This window comes from Chamaea fasciata, unplaced genomic scaffold (genome assembly GCF_029207755.1).
Source record: "Chamaea fasciata isolate MVZ Bird 193981 ecotype frontalis unplaced genomic scaffold, bChaFas1.0.hap1 SCAF_2, whole genome shotgun sequence".
In the NCBI taxonomy this organism is placed as follows: Eukaryota; Metazoa; Chordata; class Aves; order Passeriformes; family Sylviidae; genus Chamaea; species Chamaea fasciata.
In genome coordinates this window covers 1,773,957-1,798,140 of record NW_027094087.1, presented here as the reverse complement: position 1 = coordinate 1,798,140, position 24,184 = coordinate 1,773,957, and the positions used below count along the sequence as shown (strand labels likewise).

Genomic DNA, 24,184 nt, shown 5'->3' with positions numbered 1-24,184 from the left:
GGGACGAGCACAAACTGCTTGGCAGCTGTGGCTCTGAGGGTTCCGAGAGCTGCTGGAACATCATCTCGAGGTTATTTTGAAAAGCTGAGCAAAAATCTTGCATCACTTGCTGTAAACAGCGTTTGAGGATTCTTGTCCTCAGAAACGTTGGAGTCTTTTCCCAGCAGGCAGCAGCTTTTCCCTCTCTCAGGTTTTCACTCAGAGAAGGAAGTTTGTGCCCTGACTGGTTTCATAAAAAGCTGCCATGACTCATAAATACAGCTGTGGACCTACAGAACATTCCCAGTGCTTTTCCAAAAGGCACAAGCTGGCAGGAGCAGGCCCTGATCCTTGTCTGAGCTGAACTTTAACTCATTGGTGTGGAATGGTTTCAAAGGTGTCAGTGAGCAGCTCTTGTGGTAAGACAGGTGTGAAGGCAGTTATTGATCAATAAACCTCTTGTTTTTTGGGGTTGGCTTTTTTTTAAAGTCTGCTGTGAAAGAAAATTTAGTCCTTCACCTGGCTTTTAAAATCTGCATGGAGACCGTTGTTTCTGAAAATTTGAGATTTAAAAGTTTAAAGGAAACAAGGCAGCATTTGATTTTGTTCGAAGTTGAGATTGATTAAGGTATTAAAAAGTAAGTTTCAAGTGTCTTTTCTAAACACAGCGGGTACTCAGCTAATGATCAGTGTGTTAAGAGCTGCAGACAAAATCGCTTTGACCCCCTCTTGAAATGAAAGCACTGAAATAAAAAAAAAGACAGACTCGATAGCTAAAATCTCTCATCCTGGCTGAGTTAAACTTGGTGGTTTTTGTGTGAGAGCTCTTTATGAGGGATGTTTTCATCCTGTCCTTGCAGATGCAGGCTTCTCTTGCCTTCTCATTGCTGAGGGCTGTTGTCAGCGTTTTAGTCATCCTCCTGTTTTGTAAGCTGGGTGTTTACAGTGTGGTGAGAAGACTCAAACCTTCGCCTGTGAGGCAGAAGGCAGATGGAAAAAGTCCTGCTTGCAGCTGGGGAGGAAGCAGAATTAGGGCTGAACTTACATATTTTCAAGCCTGAGTAACAGCACGGCGTTGCACGTTGTTGTGGTGTGCTTGGCATCATCTGGGAATAGCAGCAGTTGTGCAGGAGCAGTGAGGAGTTGTTGAGCAGCCACACAAGGACAGTTTACGGCCCTTTTTTCATCACACAGACACATGTGAATGTGCCCCACACGTGATCTGTCACATCCTGCGGACTCACGTAAAGCTCTGAGTTGCTGCTGTCACAAATTGCTTCCGCATAAATTCGTTTAACTAAGAGCCATCCGCCGGTCCTTGTTCTGTTGCTTCCAGGCTTCCCTTTCCTCCTTTTTCTGAGTTGTTACAGGGCCATCCTGGCATTGGAAAATTAGGATTTCTGGACTTTCTGGGTACCTTCTCCAGCAGGTCTCACCCAGGGCTGCCATGCCAATATCCCACCCCAATATTTACCTTTACAACCAGAGCTAAATAACCAGCATTGAAAGGGCGTTTCTGCCGAGGGTGCTGAGGACTGTCAGGTTTATCTTCAGACAGTGCCTATTGCTATTCCTCCCCTGTATAGCTGTATTATTTTCCCCTTTTTTTATTCCTGATCACATATGTGATGTGATCACACTCCTGCTTTTCAATTCTGATCATATGATTTCTTTTCCTGTCCCAATCTTTCCACGCAATTAAGTAGAACTTTGTCACGAGGCATTGGTCATATTCCTTCAGCCCTTTTACCTGAAGGGGCTCTCAGCTCTCTGGTCACTCTCCTGAAGATCTCAGTGTTTGCTTTACTCTTCTTTATATTTTCCTTTGAGGAGAAACTGCAATATCCTTCTCTCCCATTGCTTATTTTCAACAATCTGGAGCAGTTCTTTCATTAGGTGGTGGCCTTTTCTCTTTCTAATTGTCACATTTATGTTTCCTCACTGTCCTAACCCCTCTCCTGTTGTGCTTGTCTCATCTCCTTATTGTGTGCTGAGTAATGAGAGTGAATTTCTCGGGGCCAGGTATTATTTTCTGTTTCTTTAACCACATCTAACTCGAAATGCATCTTTTCCCAAACCTTTTAACGTCTGATATGACCTGAAAAGTAATTAAGAGTCCAAAGTCTTGTGTGTTATCTCAGCTTTTTGTTTGTTCCCTTGGGAGGGCTTACCTGCGTGGGAAGATAAAATAGGAAATCTTTACTTTTCTAGGATTTAGGTGTGTGGAAAAGGGTGGACCTTCAAAATCCTGGATATAAAATGGGGACTGCCTTTGACAAATGAAATGCCAGTGTCCTCAGCGAAACACAATATGGGGCAATATGTCAGTTACTAGCTGGCAGAAAATCTTAAGTACATTTCTGTGCCCTCTGTTATTTAACTGTGCATGTGGAGTAGGCCAGATTTTATCGTGTTCTTGCCCGTTTGAAAATCTCTGGGGTGGTATCAGGAAGGCAGATCTATCCAGCAGATTATTCCCTGCATACCTGAGCTGCTCACACACTCTGCTTTGGGCTGGGTTGGTAAAAACTGGGGCATTTTTCGAACCGTGTCAGCCCCTTCCCTGCAGCTGGCTGCTCCTGTTGTGGGCGTTGCAGTCGGGAACAGGTCAGAAAGGTTCGGAGTCCTTCCTCCACACTGCGGGGCAGATTTTGGGCAATAAACTCTTTATCTGTGAATGATCTCCTGGTGATTCCTGCCCATCGCACTGAGGTACAGGGGCTTTGCTGGTAGTTTTTATCAACTCGTTCTGCAGGTGTGAAATATTGCTAGAAGCAAATAAAGAAAGGCAGTGCATCAGCTGCTGACGGAATATTAGATGCTGAATGGTGTGAGAATATCTGCAGCGGAGAGAAAATAATTCTTCCTTGAAAGCCTGTCAAAATTTATTGTCAAAGCACTCAGAGTAATGCAACTTTCAGCGATTAAAAATCAAACTGTGATGCCAATTCTTCTTTTTCTTCTGATAGACTTTGTTGCCCCGATCTTAAACGAAATCATGCAGTCTAAAGGCTGCTATCGCATCTCCTGTTTTGGTTTAGAAGAAGAAAACTGATATTTTTATCAGCATTTGACAGGCACTTTGTCAGAGCTGCGGGTTTAACTGCGTTCCCTCTCCCTGGAATAGCATCGGGGATGAATAATTTTTCCTATGTAAAGTTTATTGTTTGAGAGCCACTTCTCACCTTAGAAGAAGACGGCAGCCCTTCCCTCCTCTCCCCCTGGTGAAAGCAGAAGTTTCCACGTCCGGCTTTGTCCCGGCACATCCTCTGGAATAATAAGTGGAAGTTCCAGGTCTTGAGCGCTGCTTTCGTCACAGCAGAAAGGGAAGTCTGGGAAAATCAAAGTGAGCAAGAGTAGTGTGTGCTAAAGGTCAAGGGGTGGCTTGCACTTGCTCTGTGCGTGTTTGCTCTCCAAAATGCTGTTGGTCGATCAAACCGGCTGAGTGAGTGGTCAGAGCATCCAGCCTCCACAGCTTCAGTGGGTGTTAAGGATGGAGAAATGGGGGAAATGTGAAGGGAGTGGAAAGAGGCAGATAATTTGTGATTTTTAAATGGGGACTTGAGGGGATGGTAAACTCTCATGTGGGAGAGCTTTATATGACACAGCTGAAAACTCATATTTGCAAATATTCGAATTTGCCCGACATAAATCAGTAGCTGCTTTTCCTAAGCAAGGACTGTGGTTTACAACAGCAGCAAAACTGTTATGCTTGAATGAGATCACACTTGGTTTGTATTTATTTTGGGGCCTGTACTGCTCAAATCACCAATACTTTCACTCTCAAAATAGAATTATTATATTGTAAAAATGTTAGCTTCACACGGATGAATGTTTCATTGGCATTCCCCCCAGTTTGTTTGTGACAGCTCCACGATCTGCAGATAAAACATCAAACCATTGTCACAGCAATTCCTGTGGAGTTTCGTATGACCTGATTTATTTTCCATCTTTACAGTGAGTGTGAGATGCTGGTTATAAATCCCAAATGGAAATAGGTGGAGTCCCCCTTGCCCACAGGAAAATGTACAATATACCCTCCTGGTTTTTTATGGTGGGTGGCTCATTTGGCTGTTTCATGGGATAAGTTCTGTGTTCAGTTTTCATCCAGTCTCCCTGAGCTGAGTCCCTCCAAATTAAGGGGATGAATGTGCAAAGTTTAATTGAAAGCAACAAGAAGCAATTCTGAGGTTTCACAATTGACTGACCTCACTGAGGGGCAAAAGTTATTATGCTTTTTTTGTCTGCTGTGCGTAACATGCCTGAGTATTTCCCACAGAAATCAGAGATTTATTGTCAGATATCCTGGGTGGAGTTTATCCGTGTGCCTGGAAAATGGTGCTTTTGGTAGAGGGCTTGATTTTAGGTCCTTTTTTTTTGTTTGTTTTTTTTTTCACTTGTCCTGTGTTGAAAAGCCTGATATTGAGAAGCAGGGGGTTGCTTTCTATGATTCAGAAGGGCGTGAGGAACAATAACAACCAGCACTCCTTGGGATGGGAAAACTCCTCTCTTCCCTAGTGAGCAAGGAAGTCTCTCCACACCCAGCATTTTCCAGAGACCATTCACCACAGAGGGGAGCAAAAGAGGGCAGAGGAAACTGAATGCAGGGTAGTGTGGGGATAAGATAAAGTGGGATAAAACACATGAAGTAATGTTTCTAAAGGTGTGTTCCTAAATCCTTGGGAACTGTGTGAATGTAGGTTCTCGGGTGATGCTTTGTCAAGGCACTGAGTTAAATGAGTGAGAATTCAGAATCAGGTTTCCCTTAGTATGTCTTGGGGATAAGGTGTCTGGTTTATGTATATTTTTAATACAGTGACTGAAAATGAGGGAGCAGAAAAAAGGTGTAAATAAAAGGGGAGGGGGAACTCGGCGGGAATGCATTTCTGCAAATTACAGTAATGTCTGTGTTTTGTGAGGTGTTTCTAGTCTCACATCTAACCCAAAACCAGGAAAAACCCAACTCCTCTACCCCCAGACAGAAATCACACCAGTGAGATCCCACCAGGCCCAGGATACCAAATTCTTACTTCAATATCCTGTGCAGCACCACCGGTATTTTGGTGGCTTAGCCTAAGAGTATTTGTTCCCAAGCTGCTGAAGCTAATTTTGAACTAATCAGCTGAGCTGCTTTTCCAGTGGCTGATGATTCAGATTCCCTACACAAAAACAACACCTGCCTGACTCCAAGTTCTCGGTGTTGCCAATATTTTATTGTTTCCCTTCGCTGAGGAGGCTAAACAAAGCAGGGCTGGTTGCAAAGCCCAAATTATCTTGAGAGATAAAGTCAAGCTCTGCCTAAGAGACGCACCAGGCTGTTTTGTCTGCCAGATATGCATCCAATACGATGGAAAACAGTCTGAAGGGAAGCTTTTAGACCTGCTAACATGGAAGATAGTCTGGAAAAAGCATAGGTTTTCCCCAGGAATACCAGCTAGATTACCCAAGCAACTCCTCAACAAAAAGTGTTGGATTTGACCCAAAATTCGCTCCCGAGGCAATGACTGGACGTTGGCATAAATGCACCAAGAGCCTCCAGGCAGGAGCTGTAGGATTGTTAATTGTGGACATCCCTTTGGAGTGTCTGCCGCTGCCTGGCGATCACACAGGGAACAGAGAGAAAAGAAAATACTTCCCTGTAGACAGGAGCCTTGGGAAATCTCCCTGGATGGTCTCTCACAAGTTGCTGATGGCTCAGGTTTGGGGTTGTTTCAGTTGGCACGGTGAAAACATAAAACATTTTTAACCTTCTGTTCTCAAGGATCGGTTCAGGGCAGTGAAAAACACGAGTCTGACTGAAATGTGGTTTGAAAGAAATGTCATGTTTGATTTGTGCTTCTTTTCCAAGCCAAAATAAAGCACTTCAGACACCAGCATTTAAAGGTTTTGTTCCAACTGTGGTCAAAATAAGCAAACCAGCAAAGAAATGTGGGGCGCTTACTCTAATAATTATTCTTGATTCCTGGAAAACCCATGGGGTTCCCCCAACTCGAATCCCATTTATTTACCAAAAAGCTTAAAAAAATACTGATATTCTAAGGAATTTGGGTTCATCCCTATGAAAACTGTCTTTCTGGGTGATTATACAATTGATACCAGTTTTGCAGCTAAGAAGAAACAAGTAAACAATTACTTGCCTCATAAAAATCATGAAACCAGAATGCGTCATTATAACTAAGATATTCATTAAGCAGCTTTTTTTCCCCCCCCCCCTCTTTTCCCCTCAAGAAAATGCAAAAGAAGTTTTGATGAGGAAAACTTCCTTTGAAATTATTGTTGAAGCCTTTTAATTCAGCCAGGTGTGTGGTGTTGGCCTTCCTCAGCAGACGAGCACATTCCTGAATTTTCTCACTTTTGGGACACCCCAATACCCTTCTGCAAAGCAGATTTCTGCCTTGACCTCTCAGTTAGAGGCTGTTTCTGGAGAGGAAGAGGAGCAGCACTGTTATTTGGGGTTTTTAGCTGTTATCTGGGCTTTTTTTAAAATATAATCAGAATCAAACAGTGGTTTGTCAGCCTAACCAGGCCTGGCTTCTGCAGCTCCCCAGTTTGAAGTTTTACCAATGAATGCCGTAAGTAACTTAATTTCAGAGCTCTCTGCCAGCTGGTGAAATTCATTGTCTACTTCCAGAATAAGGAAAAAAAAAAAATTGGAGTACATCAGCAGTAATCCAAGCTTTAAAGGAGCTACTCCAGCTGTCAAGGAGCAGTTTTCTTCAGTAAAAGCTCCTGCCCCATAGCTCAGATAATGCATTTGACAGGTACATTGGAGCCAAACTGATGTAAGTTAATTTGGAATTATTACTCTTACTTCAAAATAAATAAAATTTTTACATACATGCAGGTCATCAGGTTGCTTGATTTTTAAATTGAGTTGGAGGTGGTGTTGTTTTTGAGTTTGTTGAAGCGTGCTGGAAGGACCCAGCAGTCTTTCTTGATTAACACTGTTCCTGGCAGTTGAATGAATCCTGAAAGTTTGCAGCAGTCTCTGCTCGTGCTTTAAATTTGAAGAAAATATGCTGGAGCAGAAAAAAGCCCCAGCTGGACATTCTGCCCACTCCCTTGTTTGATTGAGAAGGTGTAATTCGTTTTCTGTTACAGAAGTCTTATTTATTGATGGATGATTGACCATTGAATTCCATTTGGCAAGAACCAGTTTTCAAAGCTGAGTTTCTTTATGGGTTTTGAGCTGTTGTTTGTAGATAAGTGGACTCTCCAGCTCATAAAGGATTTGTCATGGATTGTCAAGTCATTACAAGAAATATTTTCTTAGTTCAGTGAGATGATGGAATGATTTTAATTTCTTTTCTCGCGTGGCTCCTGTTGAAGCTACTGACTCAGAACTTTGCAGTCCTTTCGTTGATTGGAAAGGAGCCTTTTATATTTAATTGTCTTTTTCCTGCTGTACTGACCAAAAAGTGGCATAAATCAAATTAATAAACTTTTGAAATAGTCTGTGCTCAAAGAAAAGGGTGAGCCCTACAAAGCACAAAAGTATTTTGAGGTTCCTCTCCATTTCAAAACCTAAACATGGACAAACGACTTGAACGTTATTGTAATGTTCTTGGATAACATGATTATTTATCAATTTCTGCAAGCCGAACTCCAAAAGAGAAAATTTCCTGCAGATGTTTTCCAGTGTCTTTGAGCGGTGTTTATTAAATTTGGTCACTTACTGGTTTCCTTCAAAAATCAGGAACATTTTGTGTGATTTCATGTTCCCATCTGAGATAACATCATGCATAACAATGTAGTGACCCTGGATCGCCACTCTCATTGTGGAACATATTTTAAGTACATGGCAAGCGAAAAGGTCTCCAGCTCCCCTTGCCATATGTATGTATTCCTGCCATTTAAAACATCTTTGGAATGTTATGAAAATATTTTGGTTTTAGCTTAACTGTAAAAAAATGAAAACAGAAACCAAGAATGAATCATGAAATAGGCAAACAAGTTTTTTTCCCCTCCCTCTGCCATGCACAACAGCCTCAGCATTTTCTCATCCTGATTTTTTCATCATTAATTTCTTCCTGCAGCTGCAAACAAAATTGTTTGGATTGTAGAGTTATACTAAAATCCAACCAATCCAACATCTTCAGTTCTGCAGCAACATTCTTTTGATTTCCCTGTTTTCTCATGTTACCTCTCTAGAAATCTCAGTGAAAGAAAAAAAGTTTGTGTGTACAGATATTTTTGGCTTTTTAAGTGCAGTTATTTCTTGCCTGAACAAACAAACAAGTTCACACTATCCAGCAATGTGGATGTGTGGTGAAAATATTGAAATAATTTGGCGTTCTAGCGAATAATTAATTTCATCCAGGATTCTGTGAAACACATAAATGTGTCTTTTGCTGCAGACGCATGCCAGATACCGCAAAGGCACGCTGGGTTTAAGTACAGATCCAATTGAGGCCTGTGCTTGCCCATCTCAGAGCCAGGTAATTCTGTTCCATGGTTTCCAGGCAGAGAAATCCTTGGTTTAGGCTGAGAAAACAGGGAATGGTTTCATCCACATTCGATTTTGTATTAAACCCTCCCTTTGTGCCCCTGATGTCAGGAGATGTTCCCTGAAACCTTGGTAGAGTGGCCGGGCCAGGTTCAGCAGCTGCTCAGGGAGGTGATGGCTGATTCTGATGTCATTTGAGGAATCCTGTGTCTGGATTTGATGGTGAGTTTATTGATGAATGGATGTGAAATGCGATCTGGCTGAATTTGATCAGATTCTGGCAAAAAGTGCCAGTCATCCCTTTAAAAAGAACTTGTATGAGATTGCAAGTGTGGGATCTCTCAGATGGTTCTTTACACTAACAAGTGAATGTTTTAGGATGTTTTGAGTAGTAGAGAAGTGCTGCACATCCACACTGCATACATGGAGCCACAGAAACTTCCATTGTTTATGGAAGTTTATTGCTGAGGCAGTCATTTGTTTTCCTGTCAGAATCTGAGTTACCAGTAATTAAATTAAATCCCATTTTAGATATTGCTTGAACCCATCCATCCCTTTTCAAGGACTCCTTACGTGTTGTTTCGGGCAGTTTTATGGAGTGATGCTTTCCAGCAGATTGAGGCTCCAAAACAGCACTGTGTGAATAGGGCTGTTTTGTCATCCAGGCAGGCAGCTTCAAACAAGAGAAGGCAGCATTGTCTCTCTTGAAGGGATATAACATGATCAATCTCTTTGAATTCCGTCAGGCTAACTGAAGGAAAATCTGGAAGAGCTGTTACTGCTGTTAGTGGGTAAGACTGAGGGGAGGCAGGGGAGAGGGAATTCTGAAGAGACGCTGGCGACAAACACGTAAATATGTCATCTTAGTGAATTGAGGCTCTGGGTTGGAAGCAATCCTCTGATCGTGTGGGGTTTGTGACCGTTCGTTTGGGAGAAGTGAAATGAGAGGAGTCTTTGCCTGAGTTTCTGTGTCGTTTTTGACGTCGCCATTCTAGTGAAGTATTTGCCTGGTGGTAAACTGCAGCGAAACCTCAGGGGACAAAACTCTTCCCAAGCGTCAGGAGAAAGTGCTTCAACTGGAAAATGTGTGGAGTTGCATGGGGAGCAGGGGGGGTGTTGCAGTATGATTAATATGAATGAATGCATGTGCTGTAGTGGCGTGCACCATATGAATTTGCTGATTCTCCAATCCTTAACTCAGATTATATTCCTTTTGAACATCAGCCCAGACCACTGGCTCATTGATACTCAGCCACTGCCTCAGCGGTTCTGGAGTTTACAGTCTGGCTCCAGTGGCCAGATGCAATCCAAAGGTTAAATACAAACTTGAACTCTGCTTAAGGTTCCACTCTCTCTTGTCCCTCAGCCATAGCTGGCATAGAGATATTCTGGCATAATTCTTTCTTGAACACTTTGTCGTGTCTTAAAACAGATTCTTTTTGCCTTTCCAGTGGGGTAACCGAGTTACAGAGACCCAAAACCACTTGGTCTCCTGCCCCCCTTCAAAGGGAAGAGTTCTTTTGATTTAATGCAATGCTTCAGGTTTGCGTCTGTGCACACGAAAGCTGACCAAGATCCCTGTGACATGAGCAGGCATCTCAGCTCAGTAATCGGAAAACAATAGTTCTTTCTATTTGGATTTCTATTTTTTTTTTTCCATAGAATTCAAATCTTGGTTCAGTTAAGACACCCTCCGGGGAACGCTCCAAAATTAAACTTGAAGCTGCAAGAGCAAGCACAAGTATCAAAATGAGTGACAAGAAAGCTAAGCAGCTTGCTGATGCCAGTGGATGGGGGAAGGCAGTGAGAAATGCATGGTACCGTGTTCAAACTGCATAGCCAGGGCAAGCCAAAATATATCTGTGCTCAGGGTTCAGGCTACAAAAAATATCAAAGGCTACATTCTAAGACGTTTGTCCGATTTGGGATTTCTTTCCATCCACTACGCTTTGAAAGCATTTCCTTAAAATGTCGACGTCGCTTTGACAATGCAAAATCAACTTCCTACAAGCTGCTTGTTCCTGTAAAATTTCAATTGGTGGCTTAATGCGTACTTGAACTGACCAGAATGCATCATGAATGGAAAATCCTGTGGGAAAATTGGACTTCATTTCCCATCCCATTGCCTTAAAGCACCTTGCTTTTCCAGCAAACAACTGTGCAGGCGGCTAACAGAAACACCTGGCTGGAATTTCCAGAATTCCGGAATCCTCAGACTGAATCCTGAGCATCTGATTGACTTCCTGGTCTTGGCAGGGAAAGACACAGCCTCTGATGTCAGTTCTTTGTGGTTGAACATCTTCCACAGGAGCTGTGGGACAGAATTTCCTCTGGCAAGAGGTTTTACTTCCGTAAATTTCTATTTCAGAAAGATGGACGCTTCTGAAAATGAGGGATGGAAAACCATCCTATAATGCATCAGGTGTTGACTGAATTCCAAAGTGATAAAAGAATAAAAATGATTACTTTGGACAATGTTAAGCGCAGTTCTCCTTTCGCTCCACCTAACTCTTGGCTGGAGACGACTCTGATTTTAGGCAGGCAACAAAAGGCAACCTGGAATGTTTCTTTTATTGTACAGCAATAGTTAATGAATCCAAGGGAACTGATTTGTGTCTTATGCAAAGTCTGGCACGACATTAAGGGGATTTGGGATCTCTAAATTTATCCAGCCTTGGGTCAGCTTAGCCAGGCTGGGGCTGTAGCAGCAGACATTCAGGGATTTCTGAGTTAACCACGCAGAACCACAGGTCTGACGGTGGGTTTAGTTCTATAGCACAGCTGAGTGCAAGTATCCTCTCAGAATTCCTGTTACCTGGCACATTTGGGGTTCTATTTGTCCCACTTTTTTTTTTTTTTTGGATAAGCAATAAAAATACAAATTCCGGGCTGCTGCTCTGCTCAGGAACTCTCCATGAGCTCGTTAGAAATGTAACACAGTGCACTGTTCTGGCATGAACTGCCAGAAACATAGACGGGGGCAAATAGAATTCATTTTTCCTGTAGGGGGGTATAAGGAAAGAAGAGCAGATGTTTGTTCTGTGAGGAACAGCTGTCATAACACCTCCCTGCCTCACTCATTTCTTCTCCATCCTCATCTGCCTGTTGGGCGTTTGATAGTTTACCAGCGCAAAGGTGCTTTTCTCCCAGATGTGAAATATTCCTCAGGTTAAGTCTTTCTGCGTTGGGAGCATCTGCCTTTGTGTCAAAACAGGGATAAAAACACTCCCCTGAACATTGTGCAGAGGTGCTTTGTAACTCATCTAGGAGACTGTCTAAAATTAATGTGGCCAGGTTAGGTGGAAGGGGACAAAAAGCTGCTCTCTGAGACAGCATTGAGGAAATTGTGCTGGAAATGGCAAAAGCTTTGTGATCCTGAGAATTGATACTCCTCAAACTGGGCAGTACAATCTCATTTCTCCTCCATTTGCTGTCACTACAATATCTCTTCCCGCTCTTCTTCTTTCCCAGCTGAAAGCTCTGGAAGTGTCCTGACAGGGAATAAGTCCAATATAGCACTCCAAATGTAACAATGAGAGATGTGTCTGTTTAAGCAGAGGTCACCCTTGGCTGTGATAGCAGCAGCGTGGCGCATGTATTTCGCTGAATTTTGCTTGCAAAGCAAACAAGCCCAGTTCCGACAAAGCTACCAAGAGCCATTTTCATTTCATTTTGCAAGACATACTGAAATATCTTCCCTGTTTTCAGACAGAACAAAATATATATTTGAAAGATTGAATGGTGCACAAAATAAATCAAGGTTGATTCAAACACCCAACTTCTTAACCCCTGGGACAGACAGAGAGTTTTGTTTCATATGATCAAGGGTTAGAAAACAAGCTCCTTCTTCAATAAGAAAATTAACATATTTGAAGTATCCCGGTAAAAATATGTCAATCTTTCCTGTTTTTTTTAATGTTTACCTGGAAAAGAAGCAATTACCAAAATATTTTAAGTTTTTATTTTTCTGATTTGTGCTGGAGATTTAAGACAGTGAGATGTAATCATATTCTCAATAGCTGCAGAATTTCTGATGTGACTGGAAAGAAGAGCTCTGACCTTTATGTGTATAAGCAGGGATTTGTATAAGACTTTGCTTAAGTATCTTGGTTCTTGCTTTTGAGAGAGGGAGTTGGTTTTGAATGCTTGGCCTCAATGTTTTTAAACTCAATGTTTGAAGGTGTCCTAAAGATGAAGTAAGAAATGAAACAGAACTTTATGGACTGATCGCATTTTAGGACTTACCATAACTTTAGTTTGCATGAAATAAATTAAAAAAAAAAAAAAATAAAGAAAGCAAAACTTGTTGAAAATCAAATTCCAATTTAAGTTGAGTGTTTGGAAAAGAAGGCTGTAAGAAAACTGGTTAGAGAATTTATTCTTGAGTCATTAAGAAAAAGAATACTCTGCAGTACAGCTGTGGGTATCTGTGGCACAGCAGTTTCTTGCTCCATCAGAAGGGAAAGCAATGAAAGCCCAGGATAATTCTGTCCTATCTCTTGGCACAGCATCACTCTTGTATCACAGCTTTTGGGGCCAGGGAGACAGCAGCTATCTGGGTAGGAAACACTAACTCAGCAGGGAAGCTTTCCAGTCAAGTATTAAATATCTGCACTAAAGACAAGCTCCATCAAAGTCTCTGCCTTGGGAGTGCAATCCTCCCCAGAAAGTCTCTCCTCCCTCAGGTGCTGGTTTGCTCTTCACTGCTCCCCATTTACATCTGCACTTTTCCTTGTGGAATGTGGGGATGGTGGAGACTCTTCCTCTCAGACGTTCCACACATACCCATATCAATAAAAGTAACATGATGGAGCTTTCGCTTGGGGCCTGCCAGCACAAAGCTGGATTTGTGGAGTGTTGCTGTGTAAGTCCCCGGAGCGTTTGTTGTGTTGCTGCATCCTCTCCAGAGCCATGAAGGCACATTCAGCTCTTTTATGCGCAGACATCCCAGGCCACGTGTTATTTATGAAGTCTTAGGAGGACTTTTTGGGAAGTGCATTTGGCTTGGAGTTGGGAAATCTGCGGTGTTTGGCTTTCTCTGAGTACAGTAACATCATCACCTGCATTGCCAGGTTCACACGGGGGGCAGTGACATCACCTGGGCTGTGTAAAACTTGCACCTCGTCTGCTGAATCCTTGCGGAGTCAGAAACGGAGCTTTAGTGCGAAACTCTCAGTTACACATCATTTGCCTCCCCACGTTAGCAGAAAGGAGGAGTCTTCTAGGGCTGTTCCTGACGATCTCCTGGAATGTTTAAAACACCTCACACTGCAGGAATACAAACTCACAGCACTTCATCCTCATGGTGCTTTATCATCTAAGAGCGTTTAATGATTATGTGTGAGCGGGACAGTGATCCAGATATTTTGGCTTCTTTGGCTTTGTGCTACCCTGGAATTTGGTAATTCCTCCCTGAGAGGGTGGTGAGCCCTGGCACAGGGTGCCCAGAGAAGCTGTGGCTGCCCCTGGATCCCTGGAAGTACCCAAGGCCAGGCTGGATGGAGCTCTGAGATTCCTGGGGTAGTGGAAGGTGGACATGTGGTATGAAAAGATGATCAAAACTGGTGAAAGCCCTTTGCTCTTGTGAGAGGTTTATGACTTTCAGTGCCCATACGCTGAAAATTCTGACTAAATGCAAGTGTGGTTTGGTCTGTAAAATCCACAGGTCTCACTCTGGTTTTAATTTTAAGGGCGTAACTCAAAGCAGTTCTTGGGATTTCAGTGGGATTAAGGCCAAGGAGGAAAGTAAATGAGAACAGACTGGGAGCCATATTGTTACAAATCTGTTGTTTAATGTCTCATCTAGATCATTTCCAATGAGCTTCCCTTTCTTTAGAAAATATAATAGGGATGGGGAAAGTTGGAGGCAGGAGTGCTGGGATCAGCATCAAAGGCTTACCAGGGTCAATGAATCTTGTTGATATTAATTATTTAATTAATATACAATCTATATTTAAACCTCTTATTTCTTAAAAAGAAAAAAAAGTGGCTTCACTGCTTTCAGCTTGTTTTAACACCAGCAGCAGTCATGCAGATACTTTATGTGAGATGCTCTGTAGGTTTGCCTCCCTTCTCGTGCATTTCTTGTTGTTTCTTTGGTTCTGGAGGTGTTGTGGTTCTGAGTGAGGACCTTCAGACCTGCTCTTCTGCTCTTCCATGGAATTTTTAATCCTAGAAAAAGCAGCAATTCAGGCCTGTCAACAGTTTTGTAATCCTCTAGCAAAAGCTAATAAATATGATAGCTGTTGCTGATTGCAGGTCCATAGGCAGATAAGATATCAAACTCTTCTATTACATCACCCTGTGGTTGCAGTTAGAAACAAAACACTCCGTGCTGTGGTTTGCCCTCCTTTATGCGATGAACTCTCCATTGTGAACTCTTCATTTTCACATCAGCTCGGTTACCATGAAACTCTCAACAAATAATCATAATAAATGCAATCATAATGAAACCTTGGTCCAGCTGACAAGGTTCCGTCCTTTTTTTTTCGCTAATCTAGGTCTAGACAACTGACTAGCACCAAGACACTTTCCAGTGGACTGTCACAGTCTTCATTTGATCCGACAGCTTCAGGGTTAAGTGCAGATAAGAATAATATTTGTGAAATATTTGCTGATACACTTCTATTTCTTTGGTTTCTTACCCTTAATTATGCAAGGAAGTCATAACTCCATTAGTTCCTGCTTGGTCTGTTTTCTCTCTGCACTGCAGAGATAATATTGAGACAAAAAAAAAAGCCAAATGTAAGTGGAGATAAAGCTTTTTGGTGTTTGTTTTGTTAACAAACTCATGGTTTCAAGCTTGTCAGCCTGTTTCTGATGAGAAGTTAGAAGAGTTTCTAAGTCAGAATATTCCACTTTTGCCAGTAATGTTTCTCAGATCAGTGGGACACATTTCCATTTATTTTTCTCATTCTGGAAGGCACAATAAGAGTCTTGCCCAGTATTTTCTCTTCACAACGATGGAATATTTAGTATAATATTTAGAAATAGATAAGCTAAATAACAAGATACAAACCTGAACTGAAAACAAGGTCCAGTTCTTGTGTCTCTAAACACGACAATGTGAAAATGTGTTTCTAGTGGATTGTTTACTGTCTGGAGTAGCCATAGTCACACTCATCCTCTGAATTCAGCTCTGCCAAGGGAATATGCAGAAATGTGCCTCCCAGTGAAACTCTCAAAGTGGGAATATGGGATGTCTTCTTTCGTACAAAGGCTCTGCATCATGGATTGAATTGGCAATCCAAACATCAGTTTTTATTTTCACACTGGTTCTATGGTAGATGTGAGGAACAAAGTAAACTCAACTGCATTCTAGTGCGTTTTCATATTGCTTCTTGATTTTTTTTAAATTTTGACAATAATGCCTCACTACGGCTGGGGAGTTCTTTCCCACCAAATATATTTATTAATTTGCCATTGGAAATGGAGGGAAGCAACTACTGGAGGAGAAAATGACACCTAAACCCTGATCTTTTTTCTAAGTCTGTCTTTGTAGAAGAGATACCATGAGGGGAAACTACAAAGTCAGCCAGGATGAATTGGATTGGGCGAGTTCCAGTGGAGCAATCCGGGAATAAAAAGGCAACACGGGCAAGGAAGTGTTTAATCTGGATGTACCCCAGGTGTACATCAGCACTAAGAAACCTGCTGGATGTGAGGATAATTGCTGTCACAGTGATGTAGAGAACATCCTTGAATTTCTGCACGTTTAGCTGTATTTACCCCAGTTATCTCGCAGTGCAGTGTCTGTTCACAAAACAAATGCAAACCGCTGCAAGCAAACGTAGTTCTGCTCACCCCTCTCCTCAGCTCAGGGCTTTCAGCAACCAGAAACCTTCTGGCAGGATCCTGGCACCACTCCGTTGAGGTGGTGTGTTCTAGAGGTGCATAAATCTTGCATAAAAATAATGAAAGTACGGTGTCTGCAGACAAGGAGATTTGCCTGGACCTCTTCAGTTGCTGTGCTCACAACCCATGGTTCGTGCAGCCGGAGGTTGGGTTACCCTGGAGTCTGGTGGTTTAGTGTGCTCAGCTCAGAGGAGGACAGAGGGATGTTTTCATGGAGAGGGTCTCCCACGGAATGCAGTTTTTTCCCCTCAGGAACGTGCCTCCAAAGGGCTGGTCTAGACTGCGGGGCCAAGTGGAGTCTGGGCTTCTCTGTCTGCAAACACCCAGAGCGGACAAGGGGCTGAGAGGCCAAATTCTGCCATCCCCTGGGAGCCCTTCCAGCAACCACGACCTCTGGGATTTCTGATTTATAATCCTAGAGACTGCTGAATTGTAGAACAGATCTAATCATGCGTCAATGTGACCGAAACACTGCAAATGGTAAATTCCAGAGCTCCCTGTCTGACTGCTAAGCCTCTAATCTTGGCCTTATCTTTAACTTAGGCCAATGTTTGGTAAATATGAGCTGCTGGCCACTTTCGCAGACTCTTTTTCCTAATCATCTCTGTGCCTTTCGTGACAATGGGAACGTGGAGGGGGGGGAAAAACCCAAGGTATTTTCACTCTCAGCAAAAAATCCAAACTGCTCTCATTGCATCTGCAAAAAATAGGAAGGAGAGATGGAAGGTGACACTCAAGTTCTCTGAATCCAGACCTTGAAATTGTTTCAGGTAGTACTTCCATGGTGGGTTAAGAGTAAGAATAAACCCAGTGATAAGTTGTTTTCCCAGAATGTCCTGATGTAGTTTTTCCTGTCCTTACCGCAGTGTTTTGCCACTTGGAGTAAAACTGATGTTTCTACAGCTTTGACATAGGAACTTTGTGCAAGGACTACTGGAAAGACAGAAGTCCTACACTGCTTTCACCTCCTGCACAAATGTCTGTCCATAAATAGAATCATAGCTAAAGTTCAAGCTTTGATATTAAGAAATTTCAAGTCAGTGTGATTTGGACCCCTGAGACATTTGGAAAATTGGACTACTTTTATTCAGATATTCCAGTCTTTCAGTGAAGGAGAACAACTTTTTGACTGTATTCCTAGAATATTTTTGCTGCAGACTTCTGATGTTGGAACAGCAGACTTGTCACAGTGACAAAAATGAATTATTAAGTTAAAGACGTGGACTTCTGCCCCTCTCTGTAAAAGCACTTGAGAAAAGCATGGCCTGTCTTTATGGTACTTCTGTTAAAAATTGATGAGTCTCATTTTATGGCATAAAGTCATTTCAGCTGGGAGGCTTTTCCAGACAGAGCACGACTTGTCCTACCTCCTTTCCTGCACCTGCTGGAGGTTTTTTGTACTACAGAAAACAGCAATAGCAAGGATGCGCAGGTGGAGCATTGTTATTTCTTTCTGGACTCTAAAAATGCGTATAAAATGTAATTTTTTCCCAATGCTCAACACCAGCAAGGTGAAACAATTCACAGCACGTGGCAGCCAAACCCCAGCTTTTTTTTCTGGGCTTGCATTAAACATTTGTTTGTTCGGAGGGATGCATTCATGACACGTTGACGGTAAGGACATTTCCGTGGAACAATGCTGGATGTCCACGACTTGCAGGGTGTGCATTTATTCCATGAATCCAGCTGACAGCTCTGTATAATTTCATAATTTAGCTGACAGAGCTAAAGACATCAGCCAAAGGAGGGGGAGGCAATGTCTGGCTCCTCCAGCGGCAGATTAATGTGTCAGAGGGAGAGGAAGCAAATATTGAGAAGATCAGGGGCATGGTGAGCTGGGTGACCTGCCCAGTGTGTCCCACAGCCAGCTTTGTTACATCAGTGCTCTCAACTCAGCTCTGCGCTTAAAATTCCTCAAACTGAGGCTGCATTTGGGAAAGTCCGTGCCATACACGCTGACAGAAATGTCCCCACCCATGCAGACACTCACAGCTCGGGCAGGGTGACATCAGCTGGAGGGTGACACAGTCATGGCTGGGGATGGAAGGGATCCTGAAGGCCACCCAGTGCCACCCCTGCCAGGGGCAGGGACACCTCCCACTGTCCCAGGCTGCTCCAAGCCCCGTCCAGCCTGCCCTTGGACACCTCCAGGAACACTTCCAGCCTCTCTGGGCACCCTGTGCCAGGGCCTCTCCACCCTCACAGGGAAGAGTTTCTTCCCAAAATCCAATCTAACCCTCCTCTCCGGCAGTTGGAAGCCATTTCCCTCCTGCCCTGTCACAGGCTGTTGTAAATTGTCTCGCTCCATCTTTCTTCCAATTAGATAAGGTGGGCAAAACTGCTCTGCAGAATCCTGAGACTCCACTCTGTTAGAACTACGAAGTTTCTGCTTTTTTTATTTTGTTAAATTCAGCAGGTAAATGACCAAAATTCTTATAAACAATATGGTTTTCTGATAGGTTTTTTGATCATTGTCTAATTGAGCAAAATAACACCTATTAAGATACTTTTCCTTCGGACAAAACGTGATATTTCCTATGAAAACAGACTCTGCAGGAGTCATTCATTTCCCAGAATAGCAAGCTATTCTTGTGTTAGATCCTCTGTTTCTGCATGTTACAGAATTTAACAAAAAAATTACAGAAGAATACAACAAGATTGCTTCTCATAATATTTTCTTTTGAAACAAGACCTAAAAATCCTGCTAATTCTGGTGTTTTCTGCTGTAGCTGTAACAAATAACTGTTGAATATAAACACTTTCCTGAACTAAATTTTGCTTCAGCTCAGTCAGTAACCCTTGATTGTAACATGCTTCACAAGCATTCTAGAAAAAAATGAGCTTAATGAGGAAATTTGAAGCAATGCTAATTTGCTGACGATTAAATGTACTCTCTGCAGCAGTTGTTAACATCTAAGTGCTAATTTGCAGCAGAAATTCCACACAAAAACACGACTTAATTTAATCTTCTCAACAGCAGCATGTGTCTCTGAATCTACCCCAAGCTAAAGATGGAAAAGCCAGCAGTGCCTTCAGTGGGAATGGAATCAGAAACATAAATAATTTTTGCCTGAAGTGTGTATAATTGGAAAATTCAAACAGGATATTCTCTAAAACAGACAGGGCAAATAGGGAATGTTATTGGGTTCAGCTGATTCTGATCCTGGTATTCAAAGCACACTCTTAATGAATTGAGGGCATGATTATTGGATTGTTTAGGTGTAAATCGACTTGCTTAAAAGAAACAGCTGAAAAGCTCCTTCCTGACCAGCCTCTTCCTGGGATTTCTGCCACCAGCAGTATCTGGTTTCCTGGAGCATGGTAGAACCTCATCCAGAACACCCTGAGTGCTGCAGATTTCCTTTAGGATCCAGGTAGGCACGTTTTCTTTCCCCTTCACGGCCAGTCAGATCCTTTGGCAGGTGTCTTATGCCCTGTCCTTTTATTTCTTTGAAGGACAAATCCACTAAACTGTGATCCAATGACCGTGGGTCAGCTGGGAGGGAATAATAAAAACAAAGAGGTTACACTTGCCTCTTTTGCTGCCAGATTTCCTTGGAGACCTTCCTTTGCTTCCAAGGTTTAATTGATATTTTCATTTAAGTCTTTTACCTTGCTGTGAGATCCTCACACTCTTTTCTGCTTCCCAGGAGAGGTGGTTTTTTTTTTTTTTTTTGCCATCTTCCTCTCAGTCTCTAGAGCCCAGTGGGTGCTCCCTCCTCCTTTTAGTAATTGACAGAATTTGAGACTTTTCCTTACATTCCTTGAGCTTTGAGTTCCCTCTGCCACCTCTAAAGCACCTTTAAAGCACCTCTGCCACCTCTGAAAGCATGTTTATTCCTCCAAGACAAGGCACAGTCTTTGTGCATTTTTTTTCCAAGAGATCCTACCTGATCTTCTCTGACCTCTTTTGAGGCAGCATTATGAACACTTTGAGAGCAAAAAAACCCATTAGACGATTCATCATAAATCAAAAGTTTTGTCAAAGGCAGAGTTCGTTTTCTGTGGGTCAGATTTTCAAGCCAATGTAAATTAACGAAGTGGGAAGATCTTCCTAAAAGCTGTGATCCTACTCAATAACTTCTAAATATCCCATTTGGAGTACTTTGAAACTAATGGTCCATCTAGTAAGATTAGGCTAACTTAGTGGTATTGCACAAGTAAAAAAAGCTTAAGAAAACTTTTTAATAATCGTGCTTGGTTTAGTTTTGCACTTTTGTTCCGTAAGTGAGAAGTGGTTTCCCATTCTAGGTTTGAAACGAGGAAGTGTTGTGTACAGCCACGTGAAATATTTTGAAGTTGCCACTTTAATACTGTCTTTAAAATACTGATCTTCCTTTAACTTATTTTACAATGTCAGTGCTGCCCTTTTCTTCACTACTTCATCCACTCTCTTCTGAAGTGCTTTGAAACTTGAATTTCCTTTGTCATTTCTAGTTCCCATATCCCTCTACTCAGTTTTTACCAAGGAGCCTGAATCCAGTTATGTAGATATACCCAAACTTCCTCTGCCACTTTCAGCATCAGTTGAATTTGCCAATTAATTTACTTTCAACGAAAGGAGTGGAAGTACAAAACCAATACTTTGTGCTTACGTGACAGCTATTTCTGTTTCTACCTAATAATGTACAGAAGAATGAATTCATAGTGTCTGAGATGTCTTAGTTCAGGAACATCTATTATTTCACCAGGTTTTTATTCACCAGGCCGTCTCTCCGCAATACTCCTTGCAGGCTATTTGTTAAACACATTTTTTAAGGAACATCTTGTTTTGCTGCACTTTTTTTGGACACAGACTGGGAGATCCCTGGGGCTTCAGTATCTCCACACACTGGGTAGCTTTGAAAATAACATTTGTGAAGTGGATTCAGACTTGTCAGTGACACCGTGTGTTTTCGAATGCAGCTGAGGTAATGAGGATCTTGAAATTATCCTGAAGGAATTGTGGTGCGTTGGTGAAGGGAAGAAAAGGAGAGGAGGAATGTCAGAGGTGTCTTTATGTCGAACACAGCTTTTGTTCCCTTCCCTGTTCCTTTTGCATTTCCAGCCTTTTCCAACAACTTCGAAGAATATTGGCTTATAGCAAAAATATGCTTTGTGTTAATATGTGAGGAATTTAGGTCACTGAGCATTGTTCATTTTTTGTCTGGCCCTTGAATTACACGAGGTTTCCAACAGCCACTGCAGCTAATGAAAGTTGTTTCTGTTTTCATACCGGCTTGCAGACAAACAAATGCCAGGGAAAATCTGCAGGACTGCTGCCTTGCCAGGCCCGGGAGGACAACGTGCTGCAATGTGATAGCAGCAGTTCTGCTCTGCAGAGAAATTAAATTATGATTAATTGACTGATGGATTGATTGATTTGGAATACGTCCTTCTCTCCAGAAAACAGATGTGGTAGAATTCTTCACGTTCATTGCTTTGTTCTTAGATGGTGAAGTAGGGAAATGGAGTCTGGCAAAGCTGAGGAAGCAGTTAAAGTTCTTAAGGTTTTGGCTGAAACTAGGCAGGAACTGTGGAGAAAATGTTCATCTGTTGGAATAGGTGTCTTGAACCAGGAAGGTGGCTTTGAAGCAGTTGTGTCAGGAGAATATTTGCTCAGGTTGATACTTTCTGGAAGGGTTGTAACTGCTTCTTCTTTCTTTTTTTTTTTTTTGTTTTAAGAAAGTTGCAAAGGCCTTCTTTTACAATTGGCACTGCTGCTAATGCAGGGCACACAAATAAATTAATACAGTGCCCACATTAGAAAAAAAAACAACAACCTTCTAAAGACCCTTGTGGTGTATTCTTACACCCAGGTGCCAAAATTTGGGGTGATTTGGACCAGAAATTTTCTACAGTGTTGAAAGGAGAAAAGTTGATGTGCTGAAGTGTTTGCCCCTAGAGGATGATGTGCTGCCCTTCCAGCATCAAATATGAGCAGCTGGGAGCCTCTTCCCCTAAAATGATGCTGTTGGCAAGTGCTAGGAAATGGACAAAATGTAAAGTCAGAGTCTGGAAGCTGAAGTTTCCCACATGAATCCAGTTTGCAGCTCTTCTGCTCCAGGGGAGTTGTTTTCCTCTCTTCCCCTCACAAGATTTCTGCACCATTCTGCGCGCAGACCAGACCGATTGGGACGGCTCCACTTGGTTTAATTAGCAACTGTTCAATAATTCTTCCCTCTGCTCATTGTGTGGCCCTTTTACCGCGTGCTGGTCAAAGCCACATCTGAGAACAATGCTCTCCGTTTTCTCCTGAGATTGATGAAGGGATGTGTCAGTGGAGAAGAACCACTTCACAAACATTTCGTTTTCACAGCGCACTGTTAGAGTCGTTCCCACAGTGAAAAATTGCAAACCACGGGACAGACAGGGAGAATGACTAGCCACTCAGTTTTGGTGCCAAATTTTAAAACAGGCAGGATCTGGATCTTTTTTTTTTTTTTTTTTTTTTTTTAATTCAAATATTTTGACGGATGTGGGACATTCCCAGTCAAATCCCTACCACCTTCGGCCGTCGCCACGAGAGTGCAGTTGTTTTGTGGGTCACATCCAGGAACGCCAGTCTAGACGAACAAAAATGCGGCACAGCCCCTGTGCAGCTGACCCAGGAAAAGTTCAGCTTCAGGGAGTTGTCCAGCACCACACTGAAAGTCTGGAGCATGTTATTGTCTCATCCCTTTCCCCAAGGCAGCATTCAGCTGCACAAGTCATGAGAGCAGAACTTGGAGAAACTTTCGAAATCGAAAGGCTCCTTAAGATTTTATCTTTCTTTTCTCCAAGCTCTCTGCTCAGTACATGGGGTAAAAACGAGGGGTTTTTTCAGCATTTAGCAACGAGTACTGCTTGATGAGTTCAGATTTAAGCATTTTGATTTTTATATTAATTGTTTTATAGTAAAGGGCTTCCCAACATATCTTCCATCCCCTTTGAATGATATCTACCTGAATAGTAAGGGCAGAGAAGTTGTCATTGTCTTCTGTCAAATGTGGAATATTGTGAATTTATTTAAAATCAGAACTGCAGGAAGCCAAGAAGGCTATCAGATTTCCAGGGAATTGAACTTTTCTTTACTGATCTTGGCATTTTTAACCAGTTTTCCTGAGGTTTTTCCTCCTTTGCCTTTTCATCTCTGTAGGTAACACTGCTGTCATGTCATGACTCTCATTCTTTTCCCAGAAGCGGGCCCATTCTTTGTTCAAAGTGACGCAGCACTTTTAGGAACTGTCCCCTAAAATCCCTGCACAAAAGCCTGAATTAAGATTACGTGGGAAACGATAATTGCACCATTTCCCAGCTTTCATCTGCATGCCTTGTCAGATCTAATTTTACCCTGCTTGTGTGTGGTGTGCATGTGTGTGCACCAGGGAGAGAAAAAGGCCACAAAACAAGCGAGGGAGGCCCTCCAGAAGTGATGTGGAAGTGGTTCTAGTCCCTGGGCATCTGATGGCTGCAAAGAAAACCTCTGGGAGCAGCGTGTAGCTGCACAATCCAGAGCTCTGCTGCTCGCTCTGGAGGCAGAGGAGGGAGCCTTGAGCAGGGATATGTCTGCTCTGCAGGGACCAGGGCCACTGGGGGTCACTTCCCCGGCTGGATGAGCAGCAATTTTTATTTAGAAATATAAATAATGTTTAAATAGATCTTTAATTTAAAGGTGTCTTGCAAGTTCTGGGAAGGAAATGTGACATTCGGGTGGGGGAGTTCCTGCTCCCACACCTGACCTGTGATTCAGCCTCCAACAGACCTTTCTCTTTTCCTGACTCATTTATCCCAGATTTTTCACCCCTTCAGATTTCATTTTGTCCTCCTTGCCTCAGTCTGCTGCCTTAGGTAGTTCCTGTTCTTCCTGTCTCCTAATCCATTGTTTTCCCTGTTTCATTTGCATGTGGTCACCTCCCAGCCGCCTGAGCACTCTGCATTCCCGGT

The 24,184-nt window shown here is 42.5% G+C and overlaps 1 protein-coding gene across 13 annotated transcripts in view; it reads left to right on the top strand.

Moving 5' to 3' along the window:
- LOC136303963 (chromatin assembly factor 1 subunit A-like) overlaps positions 1–24,184 on the top strand; it is a 220,802-nt gene that overhangs the window by 77,221 nt on the left and 119,397 nt on the right. For 10 of the 13 annotated variants that reach the window (XR_010724328.1, XR_010724336.1, XR_010724335.1 and 7 more), the window contains exon 1: positions 19,560–19,653. The exons of the other annotated variants lie outside the window; for them this stretch is intronic. The gene's annotated coding sequence lies outside the window, so the exon portion shown is untranslated. Of the gene's footprint in view, positions 1–19,559; positions 19,654–24,184 lie in introns of those variants that run through there. 13 annotated transcript variants of the gene reach the window in all.